We start from the raw sequence: 12,215 nt of genomic DNA on the forward strand, positions 1-12,215 counted from the left end.
CTGGAACAGAGCCAGGGGCACCAGAACAGTTCTCTGGATCTGAGGCTGTTCTACAGACCGTGGGGGTGGGGTGCTTTTCACGTTTAAGGCAGAAATCAAGTTTAATGGCTTTTGTGTCTCCCTTTTTGTTCTTTTGCTCATCGATTAATTTATATTTACTGGGCACATGGAATGTTCCGGACGTTTGTAGGCCACTGGGATCAAAACGATGGGAAGGTCAGGCATCGTCCATGCCTTTGCGGAGTTTAGTGTCCAGAGGGAGGGTGTCCGTTAAAAGGTGGCACCGAGGGTAGTAAGGGTCAGGTGGAGGTCAGGTTATCCCTGGGGTTTAAGGAGGTCTGAACGTGTCTGTGATCAGGACAGGCCTTCTTGGACAAGGGTCAATGGAGAGGAGACCTGAAGGTAATTCATTAGGGCTCCTGAGTCGTGGTGGGGCCACACTCTGGCTGGTTTGGGCCACAGGGAGAGTTGATGGGTACTCATAATGGCAAAGTTCAGGGTAGGACAAGTTCAGGCATGGCTGGATCCAGCGCCTCAAGCCATGCTTGGGAGGTGGACTCTGTCTCCGTTTCTGCTTCCTCCTGCGTGGGCCTTGTTTACAGGCAGGTTTATGCCACCAGCACAGCCAGCCAAGGGGAAGGAGTCACCCGAAGCCCCCGGAGCGTCCCTCCTGTCTCTTGCTCATTATCCTTGCCACGTGAGACCTTCGACACTCATTCAGTTATTTTCAACAGCATCGGGGAGGTGGTCGAGGTGGGGGCGAGGGGCGCCCCAAACTCAGATAGGGTCAAAGAAGGGCAAGAGGCGACAGGGAGGGGTGGGGATTGTGGCTAACGGGCACGCGGACATTCTCCTTGTTCCCCTCAGAGAAGCTAGAAATCTGGATTTTACAAGCAGTGTCCCAATTTTTTAAAAAACATCGTGTGTGCCAGAAAGAGCTTCCCTGTTGGCCACAGCTGGCTGTCGTCATTTCGTGGCCTCTGTTCTCAGCGATGACTTTTATCTCAAAGTATTTTGCCCTCTGTGATCTGGGCGGAATATCCCTGTGGAATGTAACAGGAGGTCCCGGGGCTTGGGAAGTCACGTTTAACGCCTCTGGAGATCCCATTTCCAACAGTCGGGGCCCAAGGCCACGGCAGTCTCCCCCGGAGCCCTCCGGTGGAGTTGCCATGTTCGGAGAGACGGAAATCTTAGCGGTTAGTGACCTAGACTCGGGCACTGCATTCCCCGTGTTATAGGCTTTGCCGCTTGTAGCTTCGCGCCCTGGGGCAGGTCTCTTCCCCCCTGTCCCTGGGTTTCCCCGGCCGTAACGGGTCAGTGGTTTGCCCTAGGATTGCTGTGAGACGTAAAGGAGCACCCTGAAGCCTGTTCGCCCAACGCCTGGCGTGCCGGGAGCACGTGTCCTCCTGGGCTGGTATTATCTGTCCTTCCCAGTTTGGGTCCTGCGATCCAGCTGGCGGTGGCCGGGAGCATTCCTGGACACCTCCTCCTTCCTCTGCCGCCCGGGGCGTGGGCTCCCGGGGCCCCAGCGCAGGCGGCCATCTGCCTCCTGCCTCCTGCCCCTGCCCCAGCCGTCCCTGCCAGTTGCCCTGTGCCCTCTGCTGCAGGATGGCACTGCGTTCGGACGTGAGTCTGGAGCCCTGCCCACCGCCAGCTCCCAGCCGCTGCGGGTAGAGGGGTGGCCGCACACAGGAAAATCAAATCAAATCGGGAGAAGAGCCGTAGAGGACAGTTTGGTGCTTGTAGCCGACGTAGCTTCTGCGCTTGGCTGAAGGGATGGGCGAAGGAGGGTCCGGGCCTGTTGTGGCCCGTCAAGGAGGTCCCTTTCCTGCCAGCCTCCTGTGAGTGACTGATAGGTACCCGTCTCAGGGAAGGGGGGTCACGGTTGCTCGCGGTCTGTTTTTAGGCCGGGAGAGGGCTGGCCGCGGGGTCCCCGTGGGGACGGTTTCCTCGAGATGCCCACGTGCCCGTCCCCACGGCTTCCAGCCTGATGGTCTGGACTGAGAGCAGAAAGGGAAGCAGAGGCCCAGCATGGTACTAAGCACTTGATGCAGCCGCATTGAGTCTTGATGATGTAGGGGGTTGAGTTGTGTCCATTTGGAACCCGTGACCGTGACCTCGTTTGGCCAGAGGGTCTTGGCAGTTGCAATCGAGTTAAGCATCTTTGGGGCGCCTGGGTGGTTCGGTCGGTGAAGCATCCGACTCTTGATATCGGCTCAGGTCGTGATCTCATGGTTTGTGGGATTGAGCCCTGCGATGGGCTCCGTGCCGATGGGGCGGAGCCTGCTTGGGATTCTTGCTCCCCCTCTCTCTGTGCGCCCCCACCCCCATCAAAGTAAATAAATTGTAAAAAAAATTAGAAGAAAAATTAAGCATCTGTAGATGAGATCGTCCTAGATTAGGATGATGACCAAAGTTCCGGGTTTAAGAGAAGACGCACGGAGAAGAGGGCCGCGTGTAGATGAGCAGAGAACACAGGCCGGGGATCGCCTGGGGCCACCGGAAGCCGGACGAGGCAAGGTAGCATCCTCCCTGGAGCCTTCAGCGGGGACAAATCGCTGCTGACACCTTGATTTCTGGCTGCCAGGCTCCAGAGCCGAGAGAGAAGAAATTGCTTTTGCTTTGAGAGTCCTCTCCCTGGTTTGGAGTAATTTGGTTCGGCGGCCCTGGGAAAGTGATGCGGTTTTGCGAATTTTATTTTCATCCCTCCTAACATTTAAAGACCCGTTTGTGGCCTTCAAGGCCTTGCACAGCCTGTCCCCTTTGACACAGCTGACCGCCACCGCCACGCTGGCCTCCTGGCCCCAGGGCCTTTGCCCTGGCTGTCTCCTCTGCCTGGCACACTGTTTCCTGAGACGCTTCCACATGCGGCTTTCTTCTCCAGCCAGGCCACTGTCGAAGTGTCACCACATCAGACACACCAGCCCGTCCACGGCAGCTGCCGTTAACTTGAATTGTATCGTGTCTTTATCTGCCGTTGACTCCTGATCTCTTCCCGCGTCAGCCCCACGAGGGCGGGGATCCTTGTCTTCAACCCTGCTGTGTCCCCAGTGACCACTGCAGACAGTAGGGGCTTAATAAATGTTTGTTGGATGGGGGACGGCCCCAGGCCTGGGGTCAGGGACTCTTGACGCTCAAAGTTAGTAAGCTGGGCCGGAATGGCGGTCGTTCAACCAAGCCATCTTTTTTGATTTAGTTTGAACTGAGGCAACATTCACATCCTGTGAAATTAACCGCTTTCAAGTGCACCGTTCGTTAGTTTTTCATTCACAAGCAGTGCCTTACAACCCACACCTCCGTCTAGTTCTAAAATATTTTCATCTCCCCAAAGGAGACCCAGAACCCATTAGCAGTCACCCCCTCTGTCCCCTCCCCGCAGCCCTTGGCGACCACCTGCTCTCCGTCTCTGCGGATCTGTCTGTTCTGGAAATTTCCTATCAATGGAATCCCACAACGTGTGACCTTTGGCGCCTGGCTTCGCACACTCAGCGTCATGTTTTCGAGGCTCATCGGTGCCGGAGCAGGGTGTCGGTGCCTCGTTCCTTTTTTATGGCCGCATCGTATCGCGCTGTGTGGATGCTCGTTGACGAGACCGTCTTGTAAGTGGCTGCTCAGATGAGGGACCGAGGCCGCCCGGGGAGGCGTAGTCACTTACCGCCTGGGTCTTGGGGCGCTGGGGTGTGGGATAGCAGAGGGAGGTGGAAACAGGCTCCCGTTGCTAGCTCATGCTCTTTCTTTCTCTTTCCCCAACCCTGCCCCAATGGGGAGGGAGGGGGTGAGGGTCCCTTTCACTGGGGCTGGACCCCGTGGTTCTCTGAGCCCCCCAAAGGGTGTGGTTTCTCTTGACCCTGAGAGAGGCAGCAGGCAGAGTGCCCCCATTTCACAGCTGAGCACGCTGATGCCTGCAGAAGCAGGAGCCTTGCCTCAGGCTGAGGGCCCCTCCTGCCTGCACTCGGGGACCCCTCTGGCTCTCAACCCATGCCTCCGTGGTCTCCACCAAAGCGTGACCCCGTAAAGCCTTCATTGATCTTTCCCGATGTACAGACTTTGCCCGGCAGACAAGTTCCCGGAGATGGTCTCGGCCGGAGGCTTGGAGGGCGAGGCGCTCCTTTGCGGGGTAGTCGACCTCATGCCGCCCTATTCTGAACTCCTAGAAGGAGCCGCATGTCCCCCTTGCTGGTTTTTGATGATTTTCCGCGTTTGTGAAGTCACTCAACAAACCGTCCGCGGCCCAGCTTCTTGGGGGTGGGGGAGTGGGGACATCCAAGAAGTGACCGTGGGGGGGGTGCCTGGGTGGCTCAGTCAGTTAAGCAGCTGACTTCGGCTCAGGTCATGAGGGCGCGGTTCGTGGGTTCAAGCCCCGCTTAGGGCTCTGTGCGGACGGCTCGGAGCCCGGAGCCTGTTTCGGATTCCGTGTCTCCCTCGCTCTCTCTTCCTCCGCTGCTCGTTCTCTGTCTCTCTGTGTCTCTCAAAAATAAATAAACCTTAAAAAAAAAAAAAGAAAAGAAAAAAGGAAGTGACCGTGGAATGACACAGCCCAGCGTTGAACCTGCCCCAAGCATGAATAGCTCTGGTGGGGGTGTGGATAAGTCCCTCCTGGTTCCAGGCCAGCTTCTGCGAAGGTCTGGACGCAGGTCTGTGTCCAAAACAAACAGAAAAGAACAAAAGGCACCCTGAGTCCTGCCTTTGCTGCTTCAAACTCTGCTTCCTGGCCCCGCTTTGTTGGGGCTGGTTTCTCCCGTTCCTGAGTCTTGTGGTCGGACTGTTGGAGTGAGAAGAGCCAGTAGGCAGGCGACGGCACCCAGATCTGGGGGCTAAAAGTGCGGCTTGGTGCCGCCTGCTTTTCTCTGGGGCTCAGTTTCCCCATCTGTAAGGCTTCCCCACCGGGGCTTTCAGGACAGGTCCCGGCAGCTTCGGAAATACTCTTCGGGGTGTTTCCTTGGGAAAGGCGGGAGGGTGAGTGGACAAAAGTCAACAACATATGGCCTCTGTGGGGCCTCCTCCCTGGTCTCCTGGCAGCCGCTCTGGTCCCCAGCCTGGTCCAGTGGCCACGGACCTTCGTCGCCTGCAAATCTGATCTGCCCCAGACCCTCTTGTGGCTCCTTGTACCACGTGGCAGGGTGAATGCGGGCCGGGCTCGGCCACGTTCCAGCTGTGTGATCTGGGGCAAGCTGCTTAACCTCTCTGGGCTCCTTTCCTCCTCTGTATTCCGGGGTTCAAAAGCACACCTGCCTTTTATCGCGCCCCCGTGGGGACAGACGGGTTCACAGGTGAAGTGCATTTTCACGGCGCTGGGCGCATGGCACGATGAGTACTAGCATTTTCTTGCCGTGATTACTCTCGGGAGCCTTTCCAGTCTTGGGAATGGAGTGACTTGCCCGGAGTCTCTGTGACCCACTTCCTCTTCCACTCCTGTTACCCCCTGACCTCATCTTCTGACTCTGCCTCGCTCCACACAAGCCTCCTCTCTGCCTCTGCGACGCATCGAACGTGGTCCGGCCTCCAGTCCGTGCCCCCTGCCCTGCATCCCCGGGGGACCCCTTGTCGTCACTCGGGATGCCGGAGTCCTGGTGGCTGGGGGCAGGGGCGTGAATCTGGAGACCCCGGGGTGGGGGTGGGGGGGATCCTGCGGCTCGGAGCCCTGTGGGAAGCAGAGCTGAGCCTGCCCCTGCTGCAGATGGGAAGTTGACATCCAGAGGAGCTCAGACTTGTGTCTGACTCACGCGGCCGGTTGCAGCCAAGGGTCAGAGCCCTGGCTGGCCACCAGAGCATCCACTTTGGCGTGTGCGTGTGTGTGCGTGCGTGTGCGTGCGGTTGGCTGTCTTTTCTCACCCTCCAGGGTGGTCACCGAGATGCCCCTCGTTGGGGATACCAACGCGAGGGGGTCGTGTTTGCTTTTCCTGAGATTACACACAGGGCAGAGCCTGCCCCGCGGCCACCGTGTCACCCCCGGGGGCCCGGGGAGGAGGAGGAGGCGGCGGCCGGTCGGGCTGGGAGGAAGCGGGTTAAAGTAGGAGAATTCGGGCCTGGAGCTCGCTTTCGCCACCGAGGAGGGAATAGTGAAGAGGTTTTTCTACCGAGCTATAAAAAGGCCTCCCGGCGTTTCAGCTCCTGAGTGTCGGCTGGAAGCCCGCCAGGGTTACCATGGCGATGAGGAATTATTACTTACTGCCAAGGCTGGGAGAAAAAGCTCGTACTTTTGGCTTGCAAACAAGAGGAGTGGACCTTATGTAATTCTCTGTGTTTATAGGCCCGGAGCGGCGGGAGGCGAGGAGGGACGGCGGAGGCCCCGACACCGAGTTTTGGCCCCGGCCCGGGGGTCGGGCGGTGGGGCCTCTGGTGGGCCTGGGGGGGGGGGGGTGGCGGCGGGCCAGGGGGGGCCGGGGTGGGGGGCCGGGCCTGGCCTTGGGGCCTCCCCAGCCCCGGGGAGGGGGGGGGCGCCCGTAGTCTCGCGGGAAGGCGGGCGGCCGCTCCCCGTGTCAGTCCTGGAGGCAGGATGGCTTTGATGTTGGACGCGGAGTATCTTCTGGAAGCCAGCAGAACAGTCTGTGTGTGTGGACTCCACTGACCCACTTGCTGGCACATTTTACTTCTTTCTTTCCCTTTTTCTTTTCTTTTCCTTTTTTTTTTTTTTTTTTTTTTCTTCCGTGGGAGAGTTACTTCAAGTTGTGTTTGGAGCTGACGTGAGTGAAAGGCTGGTCATGTGCTCGGGTAAGAGAAGTTTCTGGGCTTGGCGGTGGGTGGGCAGGGAGACGCGGTGCGGCCGGGTCACGGCGGAGGAAGGGGGGGCGGGCGAAGAGCGGGAGCCGTCGTCTGGGGGGCCGCGGGGCTCGCCGGATGGAACTCGGTCGCGCCCCGGCCGTGGTGGCCCGGGGGTGGCGCTCCGGAGGACGAAGAGCCGGCGGTCACAGTGGTCGGGAGTCGCTCTGGGCCGAGAGGCGGGCTGTGGGACGGGAAGGGCTTCTGGCCGCTGTGTGTCCGAGGGGGTGGACGCGTGTGTGTGTGTGTGTGTGTGTGTGTGTGTGTGTGAGTGTGCGGTGTGGTGGGGCCCCGGCCGCTCTTGCGGAGCAGGGGTGCACGCGTCTTTGGGGGAGAGCGGCAGAGCCTGTGCTCGGTTGCTCCCGGTGCTGTGGCTGCTGGGGCTGGGGGGGGGGCTCGGGATCTGGGGGGGGGGCTCCCCCGCGGGCAGGGGACAGGGGAGGGGAGCCAGGTGCAGGCAGCGCTGCGGCTGTCCCGGCGCCCGGCTCCCACCGCGGTGGCGCTTGGCCGGGTGCCCACGTCTGGTTTGAAATCAGCGCCACCGGCCCAGGCTTGCCCAGGGACCTGGCAGCGAGGAGCCGGCATAAACACTGGAAAGTTGGAAGGGCTTCCTGAGCTCACAAGGAGCCCTCAGTTGCAGGCACAGGGGATGAGGGAGCGATTTGTCCTGAGGTCTGGGTGAGCCAGGGCTGTCGGGAGGCAGTGGCACGTCTCGTCGGGGGGCCGGAGCTGAGGCCGGGGTGGGCTGGCTTCCCAGACGGCATCGCTCGTCTTGCCACTGACTCGACGCTCACTCCCGGTTCTATCCTCTCTTAACGCCGGGTGGCCTTGCCTCACCTGTGCGAGCCTCCGTTTCCTTGTTTGTAAAATGGGGCGGTCGAGGGGGTCGGACGGGCATTGGGCTGAGCTGAGGGAGATCTGTGGCCTCCTGGTTTCTTCGGGGAGGGGGGGGGGGGCGGGCCGCCAGGGTTCACGTCCCTGTTGAACACTTCCTGGCTGTGAGGCTCGGTTTTCTCATGGCAAACGGACGCTGCGTCTGTCTCTACCCCAGAAGTGGTCGTGTGTGGCTTATGGAGGGGGGGCTAATAAGTGGTCCCTGGGCCACACCCCCGTGGAAGCTGTGACAGTGTGCAGGTTGTTGAACCCCGTTGTCTTGTCCATACGGTGTGAGTGCCTTGCGGGGGGCAGGGGGCTGGGAAAAAGCCAGGACCGGCCTGCGCGGGGCCCCTGTGGGCTGGAGTCGGGGAGGGGGGCTCCGTTAGCCTAGACCACAAACTTGGATTTAAGTTATCTCCACCTTGGTCTCCACTGAGTTTTCTCTTCTTCCTTGTCGAGAACGCGTCTGTTTTGTAGACTTGGAAACTACGGTCCTCAGCCCTAGGCTCTGCTCGCATTTGGGCCTGGGCTGGGGTCCCCGGGGCTGTCCCAGCGCGTTCCGCCCCGTCCCGCCCCAAGTGTGGGCCAAGCACCCCAACTGCCCCGTGTGGCCTGGGGGTTGGGCGGGCAGGACTGGCTCTCCCGCCGAGGGTGGCAGTCATCCTGTGTGTGTAAGTGACACCGGATGCTGGGCCGGTGGCTGGCTCGGGGCCTCTCCTCCCGGGCCAGCAGGAGCCGGCGGGGAGTTCCCCGGGTGTCCAGGCCAGCTGCCCGCCGTCCGGTTGTCCTCAGGCCTCTCCTGGGGACCTCAGCCAAGGCCCCGGTAGCAGGGGGCCCCACCAGTGTCCCCTTGCTGCCCCCAAAGCCCTCTGCACCTACTTGGGTCCGCTGCAGCCGCCCTGCCCTGAGGGTCTCAGACACTTGACCCCCCTCCCACTTGCCCTGAGGTGCAGGTGCATGGAGCTAAACACACACTCACATGCACCCAGATGAGTGTGTGTAGAACCTGTGAGATCTGAATAGTCCGTTTCCTGGTGATGCTGCCGGTCTCGAACGGCTGTTCTGTCGGGGCGACACCACTGGGGGAGGCTGGCTGAAGGGTGCACGGGGTCGCGCTGCATCGTTTCTTATGGCTGCGCACGAACCTCCAGTGATCTAAAGAGATAAGCAGCGTAGGCCGGGGCCAGGCCGTCCTGGGTTCGAATCCTGTCGGCAGCTCTGTGAATTAGGGCAAGGGACGTAGCCCCTCCAGGCCTCAGTTTCCCCGTAGCGTTTGGTGCTTCGGAGGGCTTGAGTGACGGTGAGGTGAGGTGATGTGCGCCGGGTGCCTAGAAAGGTGCCAGCAGCACGTGCTGTCGCCATGTGATCATCCCTGACGGGGTCGCCCCGTGCTAGCTTGTTCCGTGCCCGGATCAGCCGTGGGATGGGAGGCCGCTGTGTGATCCCCACTTCTCAGATGAGGAAACTGAGGCTCAGGCCAGGGGACCCACCCAAGGGCACAGAGTTCGTAAGGGCTGGAGCTGGGACTCACCCCGGCCAGAGCCCGGGTGTGGAGGTTCTTTGGCTGAGTGGCCCCAGGGATGTTCCTTGCCCTCTCTGAGCCCTGATCCCCTCCTCCTTCCCTCCTCACCTGCAGGCTGGGCTTGGAGGTTGGGATAGGGGATGGTGGCTGGGCTCATGAACTGTGGAAGCCAGAGAGCCCTGACCTCTGGGTCCTTCTCTCACTTCCTGGGCCCTCCCGGAGCCTGCCCCCTCTCAGCCACCTCTGAGGCCTGTGGGTCACTCCTGTGACAGCCAAACTCACTTCCTCTCTGAGTAACTCTCTCCTCCTTGCTCTGTCCTCCGGCAGCATGGTTTCCTTTCTTGCTGTTCCCTGCGGTAGGTGCTGGTTTCTCTTGGAGCCCTTCCCGCCTCCCGCAGTGCTGAGAGGGCCTTCGGGGTGTAGCCCGCCCACCCTAGAGGGATGGTGCTTAAGCATGAGAAATGCGTTGCTGTTCAGCCAAAGCTAATCCAAGGCTAGACGGGGCTCCAGAGGTGCCTGAGGGGGGGCTTGGAGGTTTTTTGTCTCCCTCACAGCTGACTGGTGACTTGGGCCTTCGGGCGTCCCGGGAGTGCCAGGGACGGCTTGCTTTTCTGCCTAAGGATTGGGAGCGGTCCCGACCATCCCGGGCTGGGGACCAGGGGGCAACCGGCAGGGCCTGAACTGAGAGGGGCATCCACGGTCATGTCAAGCGGTGGAGGCGGTGTCTGGGGCTCGGGGGCACCAGTCACGGCTTCTTAGGGTCTCAGCTTCTGGGCTTTGCTGGGCAGAGCCTGGAGGCCAGGGAGGGGGGCTGAGTAGGGGGCCTTACGGTCTCATGAGCCTCTTGGCTGTTTCTTGGAAGCTCCAATCATGCTCCTGCCTCTGGACCTTTGTATTTCCTGTACCCTCACCCTTCAGAGTGGGGCCCCGACCTCCCCAAAGTCACTGCCATCGCTTTGTGCCATCATCACTTGGGATTTGTTGTATATTCATCGCCGTGCCCCCCCCGCCCCCCACCGACCCCTTCACCCAGGATCTGTTCATCTTGGTCACTACTGTGTCCCCAGCACTGGGCACATCTTAGGTGCTCAGCAGACACTCGTGCCTGACTCAGTGTCCCCCACAGGCTGTGGATGTGGGCCCGTCCCCTGGCGGTGAATGAGGCCTTTCTGGGGATGGATGGATATGCTTCAACTGTGTCTCCGGGTATGTCACCCCCCCCCCCCCCCCCCCAGGGCTCTGGCTAGGGAGACTCAGGCCCAGGGGCTGGAATTCACTTGAGTTCACCTCCCTTCGCCCCTGGAGTTCTGTATCTGGGGGTTGAGAATGCCTTTTGGGGATTCATGGGAAACTAGGGGCCTTTGAAAAGCAGTTCTGGTGTTTGTGTTCGAGAGGGCTCCACAGGAACACATCGGGCACCTCCAGAAGGTCTGGACCTCCTAGGTCAGAGAGGTGGAGGTCGTGAGCCAGGAAAGTGGGGGGGCCTGACGGCATTGGGGTGCAGGGGAGGGGTGTTGACGGCATCAGTTTCAAGTCCTGACGGCTGACGGGGCAGGGCGACCCTCGAGCACACTTTGTGGAGTTCTTCTAACGATCCTCTGAGGCACAGAGAGGGTAAGCACCTTGCCCAAAGACACACAGCTGCAGGCACACAGTATTAACTGGTAAATGGCATTTTGTATTGCAGCCGTGGGAAGGGGCCCCCTCCCTCCTCTTCGAGATGTGAGGCCCGGAGATGCCCAAAGTCTTCTGGAAGGCCTGGCGTTGGTTTCTCAGTGTGGCTCACAAGCTAGAAGACTAGAGGAGCCACCCCCCCCCCACCCCCTTCCTCCTAGTTGGGTATTTGCATGACAATGAGCCCTTTGTCCCTGGGTCCAGCCTCCTTCCCAGGCTAATAACATAATTCTCGGCCTATGATGTCATAATGGGCCCTTTCTGCTGGGGCTGGAGGCTGGGTGGGCAGCTGTGTGGGCTGGGCCCCGCCGGTAATAAATAGAGTCGTGATTATGGGGGGGGGGGGTGGCGGACGCACTCTCCTCGCAGGACCTTGTGACATCCTTCGGGAGTGGGATTTGTTTCCATTTGACACAGAAGCAAACAGATTGCGTTTGTTCAGCTCCCCGGCTGAACCACTGTGCGCCTCGTCTTGGCCTGTGAAATGGGGGTGAGTCATCTGTGGCTGGCCCTCTCTCGGAGGCGTAGGTGTGAGAGTCCCTTGCTTCCTGTAAACGTGAGGGAGGCCCTTGTGCCCAGCGGCCCCGTGGCAGGACCGCTCAGAGAAAGTGGGCCCGAACCCCGGGCCCGGGGCCCGGCAGGGAGCGAGCTCGCCATCGGTGGGCAACGTCAGGAAAGGCCGGGGCCTGCGCAGTGGGCTGAATGGCAGCCCCCCCCCCCCCAAAAAAGAGATTCGCATGCGTTCATGCCCGTCTCCTCTAAATGGGACCTGCTTCGGAAAAAGGGTCTTTGCAGACGTGTCTTGAGATGAGGTCATTTGGATTCCCCGAGCGAGCCCTGTGTCAGTGACCAGTGTCCTTGTGAGGGACGGAAGAGAGAGCACAGAGGATGGCTGTGTGAAGACAGGCAGAGACCGCAGTGATGTGGCCAGAAGCTGGAGGAGGCCGGAGGGATCCTCCCCGGGCGCCTTCGGAGGGAGCATGGCCTGCCCACACCTTGATGTTGGACACCGGGCCTCCGGAGCTGGGAGAGAATAAATTTCCGTTGTTGTAAGCCACCTGGATTGTGGTCATTTGTCACAGCAGCCCTAGAAGCTCATAGGGCCAGGGACCCCCACCCTTCCGCGTCCCAGGCCGAGGGGCCAGGACCTCGTGAGGTCTCCTCCCTGTCGGAGGAGTCCGGAACCCGCCTCCCTCGCCCAGAACCCAAATCACAGATCCCGGAACCTGCCTGTTGCCTGCTGCCAGCCGTCCTTCCCGCTCAGGCGTCCCTGCTAAGGAGGACGTGACCCAGGAGGCCGGAGGCTCCCCGGATTCCGTGCTGGGCCCTCCCCCCCCCCAAGCCCCGAACACTCATTCCCCACATGCCTGGCCACTCACCCAGC

The 12,215-nt window shown here is 60.6% G+C and overlaps 1 protein-coding gene across 40 annotated transcripts in view; it reads left to right on the forward strand.

The window, feature by feature from the left end:
- NCOR2 (nuclear receptor corepressor 2) overlaps positions 1 to 12,215 on the forward strand; it is a 213,623-nt gene that overhangs the window by 39,518 nt on the left and 161,890 nt on the right. For 2 of the 40 annotated variants that reach the window (XM_045457220.1, XM_045457217.1), the window contains exon 1: positions 6,407 to 6,711. The exons of 36 other annotated variants lie outside the window; for them this stretch is intronic. The gene's annotated coding sequence lies outside the window, so the exon portion shown is untranslated. Of the gene's footprint in view, positions 1 to 6,406; positions 6,712 to 12,215 lie in introns of those variants that run through there. 2 more of the 40 variants (XM_045457230.1, XM_045457232.1) reach the window with 1 other exon arrangement.

The sequence above is a fragment of the Leopardus geoffroyi genome, chromosome D3, assembly GCF_018350155.1.
Source record: "Leopardus geoffroyi isolate Oge1 chromosome D3, O.geoffroyi_Oge1_pat1.0, whole genome shotgun sequence".
NCBI classification, from domain to species: Eukaryota; Metazoa; Chordata; class Mammalia; order Carnivora; family Felidae; genus Leopardus; species Leopardus geoffroyi.